Here is a 22,081-nt window from a genome sequence, read left to right on the forward strand (position 1 = left end):
TTTTTGCCCTCCTAATTAAAAACGAAGGCGGGTGTTTGATTACTTACCAATAATGTGTAAGTTCTTGAAAAGAATGTTGGCAGTGTTCTTGGACCTTACGTATCCTGCCTCAAGCAACGTGAACCCCGTCTGCAACACTGTTGGAAAAAAATACAAATTGTATATCAAATTCATTTAAAGCATGTTAAAAATATTTCCAGAATAGAGAATACCTGTATTTTATTACTGAATAAATACTTGATTTCTATATATAACAGAATGTATGTCGGTCTCCTAGTCCTTTAGCCGATAGTTTGATGCAAGTGATCTATCTCCTTTCTTAAAAATTGGTACCACATTAGCAACCTTCCACGACTCTGGGACTCTGCCTGACTCTATTGATTTATTAAATATGGTAGACAGTGCCTCCCAAAGCTCCTCTTTGCATTCTTTAAGCACCCTGGCAAACACTTCATCCGGCCCTGGGGATTTGTTTGGTTTGAGTTTTACTGTTTGTTTAATAACATCCTCCCTGGTAACTGCTAAACTAGTCAACCTGTCTACGTTCCAACCCACATAGACTTGTTCGGCTGAAGGCATGGTGTTAAGTTCCATTTTAGTAAATACAGAGATAAAATATTTATTAAAAATACTACTCATCTCCTCGTCATTATCCGTTATCTGACATGTTTGTTTTTAATGGACCTATACTTTCCCTAGTCTGTTCGATATAAACTGAAAAAAAACTTTAGAATTTGTCTTTGCTTGCTCTGCTATGCGAACTTCAGTTTCTTTTTGCCCTCCTAATTAAAAACGAAGGCGGGTGTTTGATTACTTACCAATAATGTGTAAGTTCTTGAAAAGAATGTTGGCAGTGTTCTTGGACCTTACGTATCCTGCCTCAAGCAACGTGAACCCCGTCTGCAACACTGTTGGAAAAAAATACAAATTGTATATCAAATTCATTTAAAGCATGTTAAAAATATTTCCAGAATAGAGAATACCTGTATTTTATTACTGAATAAATACTTGATTTCTATATATAACAGAATGTATGTCGGTCTCCTAGTCCTTTAGCCGATAGTTTGATGCAAGTGATCTATCTCCTTTCTTAAAAATTGGTACCACATTAGCAACCTTCCACGACTCTGGGACTCTGCCTGACTCTATTGATTTATTAAATATGGTAGACAGTGCCTCCCAAAGCTCCTCTTTGCATTCTTTAAGCACCCTGGCAAACACTTCATCCGGCCCTGGGGATTTGTTTGGTTTGAGTTTTACTGTTTGTTTAATAACATCCTCCCTGGTAACTGCTAAACTAGTCAACCTGTCCACGTTCCAACCCACATAGACTTGTTCGGCTGAAGGCATGGTGTTAAGTTCCATTTTAGTAAATACAGAGATAAAATATTTATTAAAAATACTACTCATCTCCTCGTCATTATCCGTTATCGGACATGTTTGTTTTTAATGGACCTATACTTTCCCTAGTCTGTTCGATATAAACTGAAAAAAAAAACTTTAGAATTTGTCTTTGCTTGCCCTGCTATGCGTACTTCATAGTTTCTTTTTGCCCTCCTAATTAAAAACGAAGGCGGGTGTTTGATTACTTACCAATAATGTGTAAGTTCTTGAAAAGAATGTTGGCAGTGTTCTTGGACCTTACGTATCCTGCCTCAAGCAACGTGAACCCCGTCTGCAACACTGTTGGAAAAAAATACAAATTGTATATCAAATTCATTTAAAGCATGTTAAAAATATTTCCAGAATAGAGAATACCTGTATTTTATTACTGAATAAATACTTGATTTCTATATATAACAGAATGTATGTCGGTCTCCTAGTCCTTTAGCCGATAGTTTGATGCAAGTGATCTATCTCCTTTCTTAAAAATTGGTACCACATTAGCAACCTTCCATGACTCTGGGACTCTGCCTGACTCTATTGATTTATTAAATATGGTAGACAGTGCCTCCCAAAGCTCCTCTTTGCATTCTTTAAGCACCCTGGCAAACACTTCATCCGGCCCTGGGGATTTGTTTGGTTTGAGTTTTACTGTTTGTTTAATAACATCCTCCCTGGTAACTGCTAAACTAGTCAACCTGTCTTTTTAACATTTCTAACCGGTTGTACGAATTCCTGTTCTAATCTGACTTCCCTATTCTTAATCCTTTTGTACCACGCTTTTTCTACCTATAAGGTTCTTCAGATACTTTGTTATCCATTTTGGGTCATTGGTATTCGATCTATTCAATTTGTATGGAATACTACGTTCCTGTGCTTTGCATAGAATATTTTTAAATCAGTTATATTTTAAATCCACATCGAAATCCCTTTTTACGTCACCTATCGCTGGGTTTACATCTCGCTCCAAGACTGCCAAACCCCCATGCCCAAGACTCCAATCTATTTGACCAAAAAATTCTTAGGCACTAATCGCTGGGTTCATGTCTCGCTCCAAGACCGGCCAACTCTCATGCCAAAGACTTTCCAATCTATTTGACCCCAAACATTTCTTAGGCTATTAAAATCAGCTTTTCGAAAATCTGGCACGTTAACATAACTTTCTCCTACAGATCTATTCCATTCTATGCTAAATCTGATTTCTTTGTGATCACTGTTCCCTAGCTCACTCCCTATTTCGATGTCATTAATTTGTGTTTCCCCTGCTAGTTAACACTAAATCTAAAATATTATTTTCCCGCGTTGGTTCCAATGTGTTGCGTAAGAAAGCAATCGTCAATTAATTCTATAACTCTTCTGCTTCATTATTCCCTGTTCTGTTAAACCAATTTATTCCACTAAAATTAAAGTCATCCATGGCACAAATACTGTTAGACCCAGATGCTTTAGATATTTCATCCCATAGGTGCTTTGCTTCCATCCCGACTAAGTTTGGTGGCCTGTATATAGCTCCTATTATAAGATTTGCTTTTTCGTTAAATTCTATCCATATAGTTTCTGTGTGTGGTTCAGTTTTGATTCCCTCTTTGAGACTACATTTCAAATTGTCCCTAACATATATGGCTACTCCCCCTCCTCGTCTAATATATCTATCTGTGTGAATAAATCCATTTATTTGATATTCAGCTAATAGTTCTCTATTTTCTACATTCATCCACGTATTTAGTGGATGGTTAGTATCCACTAAATAAGTTTTAGTAAAGACAGTATTTAGTGAAGATGGTTACAGGGATGAGCATGGTTATTTGTAATGTAAATCGTTACAGTGTTGGACTCTGTGTGTAGTGAAGATGGTTATAGTGATGATGGCTGTGAGTAGTTAAGGTATTTACAGCGAGGATGATTGGGTGAAATAAAGACGGTAAGTGATGATGCCCGTCAATAAAGACGGTGAGATGCCTTAAATAAAGACTGTAAGATAATGAGTAGTGAAGAAGCTTACAAAAATAAAGATAGTATGTAGGAAATATGTAGTGATGCAGACGGTGAAAGCGAATTCAGTATTACATTTTCTGCGATAGAGATCGAAGGGAAAGGGGGGGGGGTGGGGACAGAGGGCAGGAAAGGTGAGAAAGGGTGGATGTTGGGGAAGAGGGGTAAGATAGGACAGAGCAGAAGAGAGGGGAGAATACGGAAAGAGATAACTGAAAGGGGGAGAGAGAGAGAGGAGTAATTGAGAGAGCGGGGATGGGAAAGATAGACCCGGTCGCAGCCTAGTATTCTTCCTCCAAAAGTAATGTATATGGAGATACCGTGATCTGTATATCTGTTTATATACTTTTAAAAGTGGTGCTTTCAAGAGGACACTGTTAATTAGAAACGTGCCGCTAATGATAGGAAATAACATTAACGTTGATACTCACTGAATATTAGGATTCCGGTCAGAATGAGGAAGAACATGTCCTGGTCAGTCAGCGAGGGAGCCAGCAGGTCACGTTCCTCTCGGACGACTGAAGACAGCGTCGCTGACGGCGGGTCTTCGGCAGACATTAACCAGGTTATATCTTGGCCGGAATCCATAGTTGGATCTCTCAAAATCGCAAGGAAAATATCCTAGTTAACTGAAGACGAAATGGGGTTGTAGCGAGTAGATTATCCCAATAATATACTCGCTCCAAATATAGTGTTAATATTCCTGTCAACCTTTGGAGATGAATGAGGTGAGGCGTTGCCCGGGCAACACGGTGAGGTGTTGCCCGAGCAATATAAGCAGCAAGAATATCAAACATTAACTAGTCTACTTTCAAGTGTGGTCTAGAGCAGACACTTGCGAGATACTGTACCAACGCTCAGTGGGTGACCAATGTAACGGTTCTATTGTTACGTAAAGTATGGTGACTAATAAACACAGACACTAAGATACAATATATATATTTGGTCGAATATACAGAAGTACACAGGTGATACGTTCGTGTGAGTTGAGCGCACTGAGCGTTGGTACAGTATCTCGCAAGTGTCTGCTCTAGACCACACTTGAAAGTAGACTAGTTAATGTTTGATATTCTTGCTGCTTATATTGCTCGGGCAACACCTCACCGTGTTGCCCGGGCAACGCCTCACCTCATTCATCTCCAAAGGTTGACAGGAATATTAACACTATATTTGGAGCGAGTATATTATTGGGATAATCTACTCGCTACAGGGTACACCTTCTCACTCTCAAGCTCCTCCAACTACTGTCTGTTTTCGGGGAGCACTGCGGTATTTATAGGCGACCAGATGAGATGCTGGTTGGTGATTTTTACAGCTAATTCCCACTGATGCCACGGTGGTTGAAGGGGGAAAGGGAATTATCGGGGGAAAGCGCCCAGGATCAGGATTTGGGATGGGAAGGAATGGTACCCAAACACATGGACGGTCGGTGGGTTTGAACGCCGACCTGCATGAAGCGATACCGTCGCTGTGATGGTATCCATACAAAGGAGATTCAAAAAGATACAAAAATAAATATAACCCGTCATAATGAGACAGACATTGCAGCCAAATTAGCGTGTAACAAAGATGAAGTTGAATTAGAACTAGGTATCCCCATCTCTACCGTCAAAACTATATTGTTCCAAACACTCAGGTCTGATAGGAAACAAATTACTGACTCCCAACGACCTGAAAGCACTAGTATAATAAGCTATGATTTGTTCAGATCTGAAACCTATATCTATATATCTAGTCTCCGTGGTGTAGTGGTAAGACACTCGCCTGGCGTTCCGCGAGCGCTTGTCATGGGTTCGTATCCTGGCCGGGGATGATTTACTGGGCGCAAATCCTTAACTGTAGCCTCTGTTTAACTCAACAGTAAAATGGGTACTTGGTTGTAACAACGATTCTTCGCGGCGGGGATCGTATTCCAGGGACCTGCCCGAAACGCTACGCGTACTAGTGGCTGTACAAGAATGTAACAACTCTTGTATATATATATATAAACAAAAAATGAGCAACACAAAACGTCCACCAGACTGTGCGACACAGTGGTTGCCAGGATTAGGTTTGGTTACCGTTACCTGTGGCAGGTGGCTGCAGGTGACGGATCTCCCAATCCTGAGCACTCCAGGTACAAACTCTGTGAGCAGGAACTGCGGCATGATCTCCCACACTACACCACCGAGCCCAGTTATTAGACCTTTCAGACCAGTTGGCATAAGATACCTGGAGCTTTGCAATTACTTTATTCACTCTTGTGTTCTTGAAGATATCCTCATAGTGCACCCAAAATTTGCCAGTGCAGGCTACTGAATATATGGCTCTGTATGACTAACCATCATGTGTGATGGGGATTTTTAGTATCACTGCTACCTTGTTCACTCTTGTGTTCATGATATCCTCATAATGCACCCGGAGTCTGTCAGTGCAGACTACTTATCATATGCCTCTGTATGACTAACCATCCTGTGTGATTTGTTTGTGATGTGTTTATATGTATGTATTAACACGACGTACTGAACGGGGTGAGAATAGCTTGAGCTACCTCGTCCCTTTGTGTTTATTTTACCTCAATAAACTTATTTCAATTTCAATTTCAATTTCCTGTGTGATGGGGATTTTTTGCATCACGGAGCTAGCGTTTTGACACACTATACTCCCCTTCATATAGTCTAGGGCAGCTATACTTCCCTTCATATAGTCTAGGGCAGCTGTACTCCCCCTTCATATAGTCTAGGGTAGCTGTACTTCCCTTCATATAGTCTAGGGCAGGTGTACTGCCCCTTCATATAGTCTAGGGCAGGTGTACTCCCCCTTCATATAGTCTAGGGCAGCTGTACTTCCCTTCATATAGTCTAGGGCAGTTGTACTCCCCTTCATATAGTCTAGGGCAGCTGTACTCCCCCTTCATATAGTCTAGGGCAGCTGTACTCCCCTTCATATAGTCTAGGGCAGCTGTACTCCCCCTTCATATAGTCTAGGGCAGGTGTACTCCCCTTCATATAGTCTAGGGCACCTGTACTCCCCTTCATATAGCCTAGGGCAGGTGTACTCCCCCTTCATATAGTCTAGGGCAGGTGTACTCTCCCTTCATATAGTCTAGGGCAGGTGTACTCCCCTTCATATAGTCTAGGGCAGCTGTACTCCCCTTCATATAGTCTACGGCAGCTGTACTCCCCTTCATATAGTCTAGGGCAGCTGTACTCCCCTTCATATAGTCTAGGGCAGCTGTACTCCCCTTCATATAGTCTAGGGCAGCTGTACTCCCCCTTCATATTGATTGATGAAGATTAAGCCACCCAAAAGGTGGTACGGGCATGAATAGCCCGTAAGTGGTGGCCCTTTTGAGCCATCACCAGTATCAGTAGATGATACTGGAGATCTGTGGAGGTGCGACTGCACCCTGCGTGACGGGAGATGTCTCTCGTGCTCCTTCATATAGTCTAGGGTAGCTGCACTAATGCAGAGGTACGTAATGTATTAATAACAAAAAACCGTCGCTGTACCGTCCAGCCCAAGTGGTTGGGGATAATGGCTGATTAATGACACTACACGGAAGCTTCCAGGACAGCTGGCGGCTTGTTCATATAACACTTCGAACTGTTTAATGAACCCAGCCTAGAGAACATAAAAAACATCATCACCAAAAAACTCTCACATCTCAACAAAGCCTACCTACACCAGAGAATAGCTGAAGGTTCGCCATCTGCAACATGGTATCTTCAGGCAACCAAATTAGAAAGGTTAAATATCCCAAAAGGAATCCACAGGGAAATAGCAGTTAGGTTATATGGACTATGTCTAGGTTACAGATGCAACTGGGAGATTGGTGAACCCCGACAGAGAGAGTGCATCTTCTGCCAAACTGTCACAGAAAAGCCATTACTTCACTATCTTCTGGAATGTGAAGCAACCAATGACCTTAGAAGAGCTTTAAGAGTTCCTGAATCATGCAGTGGCCACCCTGAAGCCATCAACACAGCCACTCTCCTGGTCAACAAAGGTGTCCAGCAGCTGGACACCCTCATAAAGACTGTGAAGCAGTATCCTCCCCCACGATAACAGCTTGATGGTTAAATGCAACCTCAGAATACTGAGAGAAAAAAATTGTACCACTTACGGGCTATTCATGCCCGTGCCACCTCTTGGGTGGCTTAATCTTCATCAATCAATTCAATCTGTTTAAATCACGGGAGACATCTTCCGTCACGCAGGGTGTAGTCGCACCTCCACAGATCTCCAGTATCATCTATTGATACTGGTAATGGCTCAAAAGGGCCACCACTTACGGGCTATTCATGCCCGTGCCACCTCTTGGGTGACTTAATCTTCATCAATCAATCAATCAAATGAAACAAATGAAGGTTCATATATCGCTATGAAGCGGTAGTTTATGGTAATGTAATGACCTCGTTGTAATGAACCCACCCCAGTGGGAACAATTATCCAAGAGCAACGCGTATTCAACGTTAAAGTAACGTCATCAACATCGATTCGACGTCGAGCCAAAGCCAATCCTGGATATTGTGGATATTGATTGATAAAGATTAAGGCACCCAAGAGGTGGCACGGGCATGAATAACCCGTAAACACCATAAGAATTACGTTAAGAAGTACGTTAAACAGTAACAAGGTTGGACAGGTGGAACGGTCACACAATGATTGACGAGTCATTGAGCAAATTGGTTATTGAAAGATTGAACAGTTTTAAACATAAATATGTAACAACATACGCTGGTTAACGCATGTATATAAAGGAATATATTGAAACTCAACGAACAAATAATATACCCTGATCCCTTGTGAAACAGCAGAGTAGTCTACGTTCTCAGGTCACACTTGGGGATAAGGAGAGGTAAAGTAATTATCAGGAGAAAGCGCTAAGCCATTAGGACAATATAACCTTTGGAAGGGATTAAGATTTAGGATAGGACGGAGGGAAGGAATGGTGCCCAACTACTTGGAAATTTAAATTGAAATAAGTTTATTGGGGTAAAATACACACAAAGGGATGAGGTAGCTCAAGCTATTCTCACCCCGTTCAGTACATCGTGTTAATACATACATAGACACACATCACAAGCAATAAACGTATTACCGAACATTCTGAGAGATAAACATAGACATTTCCTAACTACTTAGACGGTCGGGGATAGAACACCGACCTGAACGAAGATGACAGGTCCTTGTCCAGGTAGGGGCAAAGGACTCGGGGTCGAGCCCCTAATTCCCCCATCCTCCTATTTATGCCCACCCAAACTCACTCATATCTGTGTCTAACCTACTCTTGAAACAATCTAGTGATCCAACGACTACTAGGTTACCTGATAATTTGTTCCATAACCCAAGAACCCGTTCCAAACCCGAATGGAACACAGAGCTGTTGATTTAGTTAGAGAAGTTGCAAAAAGAAGCCCTGAAACTAATCTTAGGATTCCAGAGAAATTCTGATTGAGGTAATGAGGAAGGAACTACACTTACAGAGTATTAGGGATAATTTCTGAGGTAAATATTTATTCTCCAATTAGGTTAACGAGTGCAGGGGACGCTAATGAGTGTGTTTTGTTATATGAGAAACAATTAACACCGCCATGGGTACAGGTAAAAATAACGTCAAGTTTCTCACAGATTAAGGAGCAAATCAAGAAGAAAATATTCCTGACTGTCAAAAGTTGCCACAGAGCCAAAGTAACGGAAGGCAGACCCACCGCGATGTGGTACAAAGCTACTGGGTAATCCTCTTTCAACACGGGAGACATCTCCCGTCACGCAGGGTGCACTTGCACCTCCACAGATCTCTAGTATCAGATCTTGATACTGGGAATGGCTCAAAAGGGCCACCACTTACGGGCTATTCACTCCTGTCGGAAAATCCAACACCATTTTATATCATACAGATAATAGCTGTATTGTATAAACAAGTTACCCATAGAAAACGTAACTTGTAGTGGAATTACCGTCTAAAGAAAACGGGATATCATCACCACATACTATTATAATTCACCACCTATTATGGTGGGAATTATTCTTAAATACATTAGTCTTTGGACTTTACCATCATAAAAACATCTTATATAAATTAACTTAATTATCAATATTAAAGTAGAGTAAATGTGACCCTTCTATCACTTTCTGAAATCTGGACAAAGTAGGCCAGGCGTGAGGGAGGAAGGAGGGAGCCATTGTTGTGTCACCTCCGAGACGTGTGGAGCAAATTCGGCTCCTATCATATCTGGACAATGTCGGCCAGTAACGTCAATAGTATGGAGTGTTAAACAGCCATTGTTTATACGAGACCAGAGGCTCACACGGGAGCAAATTCGGCTCCTGTTAATTTTACTTGGACGTAGTGTTATGGAAACCAAAGGTACCATCTCCAACACGATGTCTACAATTCAAGTTAAGTGTTCTTTCCGAAACCCATTATCTATCATTAGTGGCCATTAATGTCATTGGGTAGGGTTAGCCGGTTAGAACGCGAAATCGCCTCAAACTAAAATCGCCTTACCAATAACTTGGTAATTAAGCCAGGTCTTCAATGTTCCATGTACAGTATTTTCTCTGATATACTTGTCATATATAGGATTCTGGCTTCACAGCTAGCGCACTTTTGACAGGTCAAGACGAGGAAGCAAGATTTGTGCACCAGTTACTGGGTGATATGGAAGCTACCTCAAAGAGGATAATTGGTGTCTACACCCTAGTTATACCTGGTGGACTAGCCTGCTGTACTATAAGATAAGGAACCTCTTCAATGTATGTAGTTAATTTTGTAGTTGATTGGCTGCATATATATAAACTAATAAACCCCCCCTAATGTGTAGAGGATCGATTTGTGAGATTATGAGATTATTGCAGAAATACAGTCCACTTATCATTTTACAAATTGCTATCGAAGTATATAAATTAACGTAAATATAAATTCATATAAATTAAATAAATATAAATCTCACAGGTCGGTTCCCACAACTCCCCGTGCCACCTTTTGGGTGGCTTAATCTTCATCAATCAATCAATCCTCTTTCAAGCCTGGATAAAAGCTATACAGGGACATTGCAGTAGCCATACACAAACTAAGACTTGGTTACAAGTGCTGCTGGGAGGTAATAAACCCAATAGGTAAAGGGTGTCATATATGTGGAACAGGTGTAGAAATGCCACTATTGCATCACTTACTATAATGTGAAGCAACTGAAGCCCTTCACATCAAACTCAACATTCAACCACCTGGAGCAGTTGCATTAAATCTATGGGCCCCGTGGCGAAGTGGTAACACACTCGCCTGGCATTTCGCGAGCACTTTGGCCTAGGTTCATATCCTGGCCGGGAAGGATTATTTGGCGCCAATCCTTAACTGAAGCCTCTGTTTACCATCAGTGAATAGGTACCTGGTTGTTAAATGATTTGGCGGGTCGTATTCCTGGGAAAAATTAGGATTAATTAAGGTTCTGCCTAAAACGCTATGCGTGCTAGTGACTGTACAAGAATGTAAGAACTCTTGTATATAAATCAAATAAATAAAATAAATACAAAATCCACAACAATGGTTAACAAAGCAGTTGAAGAATGGGACGCACTAGTGAACATTGTGCATCTATACCCGCCACCAAGATAATGTTATTAAAACTAAAGACTAAAACCATTGCGAAAGAAGGAAACTCTACCTTCATTTAAAACTCTGACCCAAATATCACAATAACAAAGTTATCGTGAATAACCAAACTCAATTACGGGCTCACTATAGCCCGTGCCACATGGATATTTTGTTCCGAGTTCAAGTTGAAGTATATTTATTGAGACAAGAGAATACATCTCAAAGGGATGGAGTAGCTTAGGCTATTTCTACCCTCCTAAGTGTTCCCAGTAGCTGAATCTAAAACAACAACTACCACCATGGGAGGAATGTAATGGTGGAAAGTGTTCCCCCTACAAAATAAAAAGATATGAACGAGAAAATTATAGAAAATATGCAAAGTATCTAAATATTTAGGATATTAAAATATGGAACATGGATCAAGCGTCGAACTATTCCTCGGCGGGTCGGGAAACAAACTTTTTTGTTAAACATCTTGCTAAATTACCCTTTTTTATTAACAAGCTTAGGTATACACAGCAATGTGCTGTTACCCTATTATATATGAAAGATTATACATTGTAGATTAAAAACTAGCTATAAGTTCATCTAATATTCCCATCTCACAGGATGGTTAATCATACACGGAATCAGGGGAGAAAATACCTACCTCAGTACAAAAATAAATTAACTTTGACTAAATATTAACGTTATGATTTTTATAAGAGCTAAGCACTGATCATGGAAATATTATATTATATTTATTTTTACCAGTTTCTATCAAATTCCTCTCAAATAATGTCTTTTTAACAAGCTTAGGTATACACAACAATGTGCTTCTACCCTATTCTGCAGAAGCCCCTTTTGATCTACCACACAGTGTAGATAAAAAACCAGCTACACCCTCATCCAACATCCCCACCTCACAGGACAGCTAGTCATACATGGAATCAGGAGAGAGCATGAAAAGTAAGGTATCTATTAGCCTCCACTAGCAAAATCTGGGTACAGCACAAGAATATCTTCAACTTCATACACTTCTTAGTATATGAAATAATTACAAATATCAGAGTACCTCATACCATTTGGTCTGAAATCACTGATAACAGGGCAATCACAAATTAGTGTTGGAGAGTATGTCCCAACTCTTGTTCACATACTTTACAACTGGAATGTTCACCATTGGGGGATTCATTACTTGCAGCCACCTGCCATAAATATCGATATCCCAAATTACCCGGAAGAGTGACGTATCTGCAAAAAGTACCAATCGGCAACTTGGTTGCTCACCTATATATACTCCAGAGGGTCGCTGAAATTAGATATTAGGTTGCAGGCCCTGGCAGCAGGAAGGCGAGACCCTCGGAGCTGCTTGGCTTGCTCCACATTACATCCACAGGAATTTACGACGTGTTAATTTTGTCTGGAAATTTATTTTGCTAATAATTTTTAAGCTACAATTTGAGAGATCTGGAAGTCTCGCTGGCAGCAACAAATATGGATGCCGGACACAATGTAAGTTTACTAATGTCTGGCGAGAACCCGACGCCAATGTCCCGGGAACTGGACATTCTGCAGAATGACCTGGACACCCTCTTCCTCATTGTGTTCGGCATCCTCATATTCAGTAAGTACCAAAATCTGTATTTTCTCTCTTTTTTCAAGTATTTAAACATATATATGGCACCTATTTCACATTTTGTATATTAATAAAATGGTTGTATTTTATATAGTTGTATATAGACGTACAATAATCTGTGTGTTAGATTTTGTTTTATTATGCTTAGAATAATGTATTTGGAATGCAATTTGTACTTTTGACTAACATTTGTTTATATTTCAGTCTTGCAGACCGGGTTCGCATTCCTGAGGCAGGCTCCGTAAGGTCCAAGAACACCACCAACATCCTTCTCAAGAACATGCTCGATGTCTGTAAGTTATCAAACACCTTCGTTATTTGTTATCGTATCTGGCTTATGTCTGGTGAACCAGCACATGATTTTTTTATTCCTATCTCATAGCTAAAGTAAGCTCTCAATGTATATAACTTTGCCGACTCTTGTATTCCTGTAATTTCCTGCTTTTGCTTTTCCATCTGCTGGTGTTATATACTAAATTGTTCTCTGTATTTAATTAACCGACTTCCTCCCACCAAGCCTCACGTAGTAATAATGATATGAATTCCACAATCGTCCCCACCCTGTACTAACCATCTGCCCTGTTACTCTCCCCAGTCATTGGTGGCATAGCGTACTGGCTGGTGGGGTTCCCGCTGGCGTTTGGAGGCGGGAACAGCTTCTGTGGTACAGAGTACTGGGCGTCGTACGGGCTGTCGGACGAGCACCTGGCCTTCTGGTTCTTCCAGTTCGTCATCGCCACCACAGCCTCCACCATCATCTCGGGGTCGATGGCTGAGCGGTGTGCCTTCAATGCTTATCTCATCTACACGACCGTGCTGTCAGGTGGGTGTGAAGCCTCTTTCTCTCTGTAAGTATGTTTCAAATTTAGCAGGATACTTTACACTATTTTGTGGTCAATGAATAAATAACTTTACTCACTGGACTCAATTGAGTCTCCTCAATTACCATTAAATTACCATTTTATGGCAGTATTAGCTTTTCTATAAGGAGTCGTTTGAGGAGACTGTTGCAGCAGTGTTATCCTCAAGTAGACTTTAGATTTATTTTTGTCAACACAAATACCATAGGCTCTTATTTAAATTTAAAGATAAAGTGCCTATCCCCTTGTGCTCAAATGTCGTATATATGTATAATTGTTCCAGCTGTAATGCTGGATATGTCGGGAGTTCCATTCGGAACTTTAAGATTAGGATACTTGAGCACCGGGGATTATCTTTTAGGACTGGATTACCATTATCTAAACCAGCATTTTCGGAGATTAGAAACCATTGTTATGAGTTTGATCATTCTCTGCTGGAATCTGATTTTTAAAATTCTGGACACTTGTATGAATGGCCAGTCAGATTTGAGAATAATGGAATCCTTATATACAAAGGAACTGCGGCCTCTGTTAAATAGCAACCTTTCAGCTGTCCAATTGTACACTGTATAGTGCACAGTAGGCCCTGTAATTTGATTTTTAGTTTATTTGGTAGTTTAATTTTGTTTAGTTTACCATGTCTTTGCCCCTTTCTTACTATTTCAAGTCTTAACATTGCACATTAATATAATTTTCTATGTAGGATATATAATACATTTTTTGGTATTTAATTTTATTTAATATTTGAGTTTTATAAGATTTTGGTTAGTACTTTATAATTGTCGTTTATTCTGTTTGTATTTTACATACATTTTTTGTAGATTTGTAGAAATTATATAAATATTTGTTATAGTGTTTAGTATCTATGTGTTAGGTATCAAGTTTCACTTTTGATCACTTCACATAAGTTTAATAGAATGGTTTGTTTTAGTAGTTATAAATTTCATCTTGTAGTTTAATGGATTTAATTAGTTTTAATATATGTGACAGTTAATAAGTTTTATTTTGTATTGATCACTTTAAGTGCGCTTAAGTGTTTTTGTTTTTTAAGCTTTTTCCTTTCTTTGATAGGCAATTATATTCAGTATGAGTTCTTTGTTTACCAGCTATTTGACTGTGATTTCTGTTTTTTCTTTTAGATCTGATGATGAATACGAGAAGTATTCGAACGTTATGTTTTTTAAAGTAAAGATTCTGATACAAGATGTTCAGTATATCCCTGGTTTTCCTATTCATCTTAAAAAATATATATATATATATATATATATATAGATATATATATATATATATATATATATATATATATTTATATATTATATATATATATATATATATATATATATATATATAATTATATATTATATATATATATATATATATATATATATATATATGTATATATATATATATATATCTCACACCCCAGAAGTGACTCGAACCATACTGCCAGGAGCACTCTGCAACTGTACATCTGCAATGCATGATAATAGGAACAAAAACAGGCAAGGCCCTCGTGTGTTGTGTGGCCCTCGTGTGTTATGTGGCCCTCGTGTGTTATGTGGCCCTCGTGTGTTATGTGGCCCTCGTGTGTTTATGTGGCCCTCGTGTGTTGTGTGGCCCTTGTGTTGTGTGGCCCTTGTTGTGTTGTGTGGCCCTTGTTGTGTTGTGTGGCCCTCGTGTGTTGTGTGGCCCTCGTGTGTTGTGTGGCCCTTGTGTTGTGTGGCCCTTGTGTGTGGTGTTACCCTTGTGTGTTGTGTGGCCCTTGTGTGTTGTGTGGCCCTGTGTGTTGTGTGGCCCTTGTGTGTTGTGTGGCCCTTGTGTGTTGTGTTACCCTTGTGTGTTGTGTTACCCTTGTGTGTTGTGTGGCCCCAGTGTGTTATGTGGCACTTGTGTGTTGTGTGGTCCGTGTGTGTTGTGTGGTCCGTGTGTGTTGTGTGGTCCTTGTGTGTTGTGTGGTCCGTGTGTGTTGTGTGGTCCTTGTGTGTTGTGTGGTCCTTGTGTGTTGTGTGGTCCGTGTGTGTTGTGTGGTCCTTGTGTGTTGTGTGGTCCGTGTGTGTTGTGTGGCAGGGCCACACAAACACTCAACAAACAAGCGCGCATCGGAACATGCAGGATCCGGGAACAAAAACCCGCTCCCCCCCCCCACACACACACAACCGCACCCCATGCACATCAAAGTACACAACCGGATACAACCTCACAACACATAGCAAACAAAATAAATTACTGGACAGGAGAACAAACCTCAACGGGAGGCGAATATTTCTCAGGAAACTTATACAGAGGATATTTGTGCTTATAGGCCTCCCATATCAAATACTCCATGTCAGTAGGGGAACGATTCCCCTGCTTCCGGGGCCGCAAACTCTGGAATCACTAAATCAAAAACGTCAAGAAACGAAAACGGCGGCTCCGGAGGTGGTCGACAGAAGTCGCATAACAAAGAGGGGGCAAGGTAAACCACCTCCTCCGCCAGATAGTGGTCTCTTTTTTGTTTTTGGTAGGGACGCGAGTCTTTATTTTCCTCGGCGTCACCCCTTCTATATAGGAACCACCGTGAAAGCGGAAGAAACCGAAGCAGAGTACGTAGACCGCCAAGGACGGTCCCGCCGCGGATGCGCAAGAGAAGAAGGCCTTTTTCAACACCACTACCAGATCACCACGCTCACCACGCTCACCACAACCTCATCAAGGGGGAAACCATCCCACGAAGAACCGGAACCATCCGACGCGGGCGACGCACCCGAAGCAAGATCCACAGGCACCACACCAAAAGGGAAGTCCGAGACACTGTCACCGGCAGCCGCAGGCACATGTACTTCACCACACCGGTAGAATGTGACGCAACCAGAAGAACCACTTCGCCATCGCCGGAAGATTCATAGTCGTCCAAATCTCCCACATCAGCCCAGGCAGAAGATCGCCCGGGAACGCTTGGACTCTGGCCGCACATCATCAGATCTGGAGGCCGACCCAGAGACACGGGCGTCACAAGCCGGGCGAACCAACACCCTCCGCAGGACGGCAGCATCCTCAACCACATAGGGTACCAGGCCGAGCACAATAGAAGACCCCTGTATCCACCCCAGCCGGGACACACGTCGAGGGCACAGGGACATGCTCAACAGTTGGAGAAGACGAAGACGACGTACAGAGTTCCACGGGAAGACCCACGGGACCATCAGGGACACCAACGGGAGCAGGCAGAACATGCAGCTGATGCCTTTGAACATTCGAAGACACCATAACGCTAGGAAGAGGGGCCACCACAGCAGATGTGTCGGGCGCCACAGGGGGGGCCCCCCAGCAGCCAATGGGACGGCCACATCCCCACCCAATGAATCCTCCTCCACAGGGAGCGGTGGAAAATCCTCCTCACAGAAGAGATTCACGGGGACGACGGCAGCCTCAGAACACCCGGCAGCCTGATGCCCCAGCAGGCCACATCAAAAACTTATCTGCGGTTGTCGGGAATAATACACCAAAACATAATATCCGAGGAGCCGGACGGAGGACGGAATTCCGCCCGCAGGCGCATCCCCAGGGTCCGAATGTTCATTCACAAACACTGGACCTTTCCCAAGGAAAGCTTGTGCAGCCTCACACTGACGACAGCTCCAAACCTCCCGAAGTAACGCCACAAGCGGTCCTCGGGAAACTCCAAGGGCGCCCCATGAACACTGACGTACGTCAATGCACCACTTCGATCGGAAATCTCCACAGTGCCGGCACCACCCGGCAGGGGCAAGGATCACCCCTCGAAGCGCTGGAGAAACGCACGATACTCTGCGTCCCCCACAAATTTGACAATCATGCGATGAGTTCAACACCGTAAATCACATCCACGGGGACACGGAGCATGTCAGACATTACAAGTTCAACCTCCGGGTACCCGGCATGGCCAGAAAATTCCAGGCTTACAGAGTGCACACGCACAACAGGGGGAAGAGATCTCCCCCATTAGGAGCGTCACCGACGAACACCCAGGCACCACTTGACGACAAATGCAGGGAGGGCAGGAACACCCACACCCCCTGGCGACAAGCCACGCTCTGCGCATTAGTGGCTTTCGGCATAGTATAAACTGAATAAATAGTTATGGAAACTATCTAGAAATCCAACATTTTGTTTGCAACTCATCTTGTATGTATGTTACCTGAATAAACATTTAATTATTATTTATATTTCTAAGTATAAAAGATCCAATAAACTTCCCAATCTACATTTGTTTTTATTCTGAATATCTCAAGTTAATTTATAAAATACAAATCTTCTGAATTAGTTTGGGTAATAACACCAGGAAATAATAAACAATATGGATTATTGATACAAATATATTTACTATTGTTTACAATTTAAACTAACAGCATTACAAAAATAGATTAATTAATTGTATACACGCACATACTTTCACAACTAATGACAAACACACATAATGTCATAAGTAATGACAACTACACACACACACACACACACTTTCATAAGTAATGAAAACACACATACAGTACTTTCATAAGTGTTATGTATCAATAATACTTGATACTGACATTTTTCATGATAAAGCATTAATGTTCCTAAATTCCTTCCTCAGTTATTGTGAGATTAACATTACGTCCTTTTTGTTTTCGTTGAGTATTGTTTGCGTTAACTGTAGCGTGCTTGTATGTTGTATTTTTTGACGCTATTTCATGTTAATTCATGTGGGGAGAGACAGTGGCGTCTCGTGGGAGGGGAATGTACAGGGGAATCTACTCTGTACATATACAGAGTAAGTAAGTAATTATCAAAAGAAGGCACCAAACCGGGAAGGCTATGTAGCACCATCAAATACGCAAAATAATCAGAGGGCGCTAAATATCACCAAGGATGCCAATACGAGAACAAAAACGCATAAGGCGAACGATATCAAAAGTATCCGAGTCACCAAGAATTCTATCGAGGGACAGGTGACCGCGAGGGGCGGTCGGAAAGCAAGACACACGCTCGTCCTGGAAGTCAGGACATTCAAGAAGGACATGCACGACCGTAAGAGGGACAATGCAACTAGGACAATAAGGAGCAGGGCGGCGCTCCATCAAGTGACCATGGGTTAAGCGAGTATGGCCAATACGCAACCTCGCTAGAGCTGTTTCCCACCGCCGGTTACGGTGGAAGGAGGACGGCCACGAGGAAACACAACATTTAAGAGTACGTAGCTTGTTACCAGTAACAGACAACCAAGAAGCCTGCCAACGGGTAAGGACTGAGGAATGGATAACCGGGTAAAAGTCGGAATACGGAATGCCTTTACGAGAGATGGGACAAGAGCGGACAGCTTCCTTAGCGTCAGCATCCGCACGCTCATTTAAAGACACGCCAATATGGCTGGGAACCCAACAAAACTCAACCGACTTAAATTTACTGTGAACGAGAAACAGCCAATGCTGGATCTCGACAACTACCGGATGAACTGGATTAAAGCACCCGAGAGCCATGAGGGCACTACGAGAGTCAACAACAACCACAAAGGAAGACTGACAACGAGAAAGCAGGAGACGAAGAGCATAGAGAATAGCATAAAGTTCCGCTGTAAAGATGCTAGTCTCCGGAGGCAAGCGACACATATAAGTGCGATCAGGAAAAACAACAGAGTAGCCAACACCGTCCGCTGACTTAGACCCATCGGTGAAGACAGAAACGGAGCGGGAGTGAGAAGAAAAGTGCTCGAGGAAAAGGCGTTTTAGAACTGTAGGAGGGGTAAAAGCTTTAGTGATACGAGTCAAGGATGTACAAAACCGCGGAAGAGGGACCCTCCACGGGGGCAAAGAAGGAACAACACGAGGAGAAACATCAGAAATACGAACGGAAAGAGAATCCTGCAGGCGAGATAACCGGACAGAAAGAGGGAGGTGGTGAAGAGGAACAGGAACCGCAGGAGGGGTAAAAGTTAAAGCACGACAGAGACGAGAGGAAGGATGTTGCAAGGACCGCGCAAGATAGCGAAGACAGTAGCGATCACGGCGGGCCTGGAGAGACAGGAAGCCAGTGTCAACATACAAGCTAAGGACGGGAGTCGAACGAAAGGCACCAGAACTGAGGCGCAACCCAGTATGGTGCAAAGCATCAAGACGGCGAAGAGTAGAAGGAGAAGCAGACGAGTAAGCAGGGCAACCATAATCGAGCTTAGACAGGACGAGAGAGGAATGTAAAGCAAGGAGAGTGCGCCTATCTGCCCCCCAAGAAGTATGGGACAAGACCCGAAGGAGGGTAAGGGACTTAGAGCACTCAACACGGAGGTAAGAGATATGGGGAGACCAAGACAAACGAGTGTCAAGGAATAACCCCAAAAGCTTCGCGGAATCTTTGTATTCAAGGGGATGACCATAAAGTGACAAAGAGGGACGAAGAACAACCCGTTTCCGCGTAAAAGTCATGGCACAAGTCTTAGAAGTAGAGAACTTGAAGCCATGACCTGTGGCCCAAGACGACACGGCATCAATCGCAAGTTGAAGCCGGCGTTGAAGGAGAGGCGAATCATCACCCTGACAACAAAGGGTAAGATCATCGACATAGAGAGCGGAGAAGACACCAGAAGGAAGAGAGGAAAGAAGACCATTGAGGGCAACCAGAAAAAGAGTAGTGCTCAGAACACTACCCTGGGGCACACCTTCGTATTGCTGAAAAGGGGGAGAGAGAGCGGTACCAAGGCGCACCCGAAAGGAACGACGAGAGAGGAAGCTGCGGAGAAAGAGAGGGAGATGACCACGAAGGCCAAAAGAATGAAGTTGAGATAGGATATGATAACGCCAAGTGGTGTCGTAAGCCTTTTCTAGGTCAAAAAGGACGGCAACAACGGAGGTCTTCGCAGCAAAAGCAGTACGTATATAGACCTCCAAGTTCACCAGGACATCTGTCGTGCTGCGGCACTTGCGGAAACCAAATTGAGAAGGGGAGAGGAGGTGATGGTGTTCCAGGAACCACATCAGACGAACGTTAACCATACGTTCAAAGAGTTTGCAGACACAACTTGTGAGAGCAATAGGGCGAAAGTCCTTAGGGGAAGTACCCAGAGACCCTGGTTTGCGAACAGGGAGGACAACGGCATCGAGCCAGTCCTCAGGGACTGACGACGACTCCCAGATCCGATTATACAGACTCAGTAAATACTGAGACGTGCTCGGAGGGAGATGGCGAAGCATCTCATAATGAATACCATCGGAGCCCGCCGCCGTAGAACCGCAGAGGGCCAGGGCAGAACGAAGTTCAGAGAGAGAGAAGGGATCATTATAGGGAAGCTGAAGACGAGTGCAGAAATCTAAAGGACGAGACTCAAGGACAGGTTTACGAAGAAGGAAAGATTGGGGAAGATGAAGACCAGAGCTAACAGAAGAAAAGTGGGAACCCAGTTCGGAAGCGACCTGCAACGGGTCCGCCACAAGAGTATCATGGAGGTGAAGGACCGGTGAAACATCGGGAACGAACTTACCCGCTATCTTGCGGATACGCTTCCAGATCTGGGCCAGAGGGGTTTCGGACGTAATTGTCGAGACATAAGATGCCCAACATTCACGTTTAGCCGTACGGATGGCCCTACGGGCCACCGCACTCGCTTTCCGAAAGAAAAGAAAAGAATCGGTCGTCTGCCTACGGCGGTGCTTCTTCCAGGCTGCACGCTTACAGCGGACAGCCCGAGCACAGTCCGCATTCCACCAGGGAACGCACTTCCGTGGACCCCGAGAGGAAGAGCGAGGAATAGAGCGGAGGGCAGCGTCGAAGACAGTGTCATGAAAAAGGAGGAGAGCGCGAGAGAGGGGCAGAAGGGAGAGGTCAGAGAGAGTAGCACTGAGGGAAAACAGGGTCCAGTCCGCCTTAGCAAACTGCCACCTAGGGAAAGAGAGGGAAGGGCGAAAAGAGAAAAAGGAAACAAGGATGGGGAAATGATCACTTCCATGGAGGTCATCAAGAACCTGCCATGTGAAATCTAAGTAAAGAGAAGAAGAGCAGAGAGAAAGATCAAGACAAGAAAGGGTGCGAGTTCGAGAGTCCAAATGAGTGGGCTCACCAGAATTCAGAAGAGACAGGGAAGAAGAGAGGAGAAACGGCTCAAGGAGGCGACCCCGGGTATTCGTCAGAACGTCACCCCAAAGAGAATGACGACAATTGAAGTCACCCAGCAGGAGCACAGGCTCCGGCAAGGAGTCTAGGAGGTGTTTCAAATCAGGAAGAGAGAGCGGGACACCCGGGGGGAGATAAATGGAACAAACTGTGTACCATTTCCCCACAAAGATACGAGCAGCAGAACAATGGAGAGGTGAAGGAAAAAGTAAAGGAACAAAGGGAACATCAGCCCGAATCAAGAGAGCAGAAGAATTAGAAGCCCCAGCAATGGCTGGGGGGGGGGGGGGGGAGAGAAAGGAATAGCCACGAAAACGACCAGGACGAGCACCAAGCATCGGCTCCTGGAGACAGACACAAAGGGGCGAAAACCGCGAAACCAGAAGTTGGAGTTCGAGGAAATTGGCGTAATAACCTCGAACGTTCCATTGAAGAATGGACAACGACGAGAAGAGAAAGGACAAAAACAGAGAACAAGGAAGAAACAAAGGCGAAAGACCAACAGAGCACGTTAAAGAATATCAGGGTCGGGATCAGGGTCAGCAAAGTCAGGGG

At 43.1% G+C, this 22,081-nt stretch overlaps 1 pseudogene; it reads left to right on the forward strand.

The window, feature by feature from the left end:
* The first annotated feature begins 12,430 nt into the window (after positions 1-12,430).
* LOC123758519 (putative ammonium transporter 1) overlaps positions 12,431-22,081 on the forward strand; it is a 50,756-nt pseudogene continuing 41,105 nt past the window's right edge.

Source organism: Procambarus clarkii, chromosome 11, assembly GCF_040958095.1.
Source record: "Procambarus clarkii isolate CNS0578487 chromosome 11, FALCON_Pclarkii_2.0, whole genome shotgun sequence".
NCBI lineage: Eukaryota > Metazoa > Arthropoda > Malacostraca > Decapoda > Cambaridae > Procambarus > Procambarus clarkii.